Source organism: Phalaenopsis equestris, unplaced genomic scaffold (assembly GCF_001263595.1).
Source record: "Phalaenopsis equestris unplaced genomic scaffold, ASM126359v1 Scaffold000552, whole genome shotgun sequence".
In the NCBI taxonomy this organism is placed as follows: Eukaryota; Viridiplantae; Streptophyta; class Magnoliopsida; order Asparagales; family Orchidaceae; genus Phalaenopsis; species Phalaenopsis equestris.
In genome coordinates this window covers 2,548,669-2,549,188 of record NW_018164992.1, presented here as the reverse complement: position 1 = coordinate 2,549,188, position 520 = coordinate 2,548,669, and positions in this window count along the sequence as shown.

Genomic DNA, 520 nt, shown 5'->3' with positions numbered 1-520 from the left:
TGAGAGCTCCTCTTCTTGACACCTAAGCAGTGGGGCTAACCTCTCAATTGGCCAGCCAAGCATTCCCATAGCCATTTTCTATAAAAATCCACCCCACGGCCATGAATAGGGTGGGGTAAAAAAAAAATTCACTAAGGCCTTTCAAACTCCTCTGAGAGCTTCCTTGAGAGACCCTTAGCACATTCCAATCCACTTCCCCCTCTCAAATCCACCATGGCAAGCCAATTTTAAGCTCAAATCCCTGTCCAAAACCAGGACTAATCCCAATCTCAACCTACACATCACCAAACTTCCAATAGATTGGCTCTACACCTTCACAAGAGTGAAAGAAGCCAAAGCCCCATCAAATCCCCCTTCCACAGAGCCTCTACCATAGCTCTAGACCAACACCCAAAATCGGCCTTGATCAAAATCATACATAGGCTTTACACCAGAGCCAGAGGCTCCATCCCTAAGCTCTTTGGGACCTAACGAAGGTGTGAAGAATCTCTGATTGAGGCTACACCTCTCGGAGCAAAGG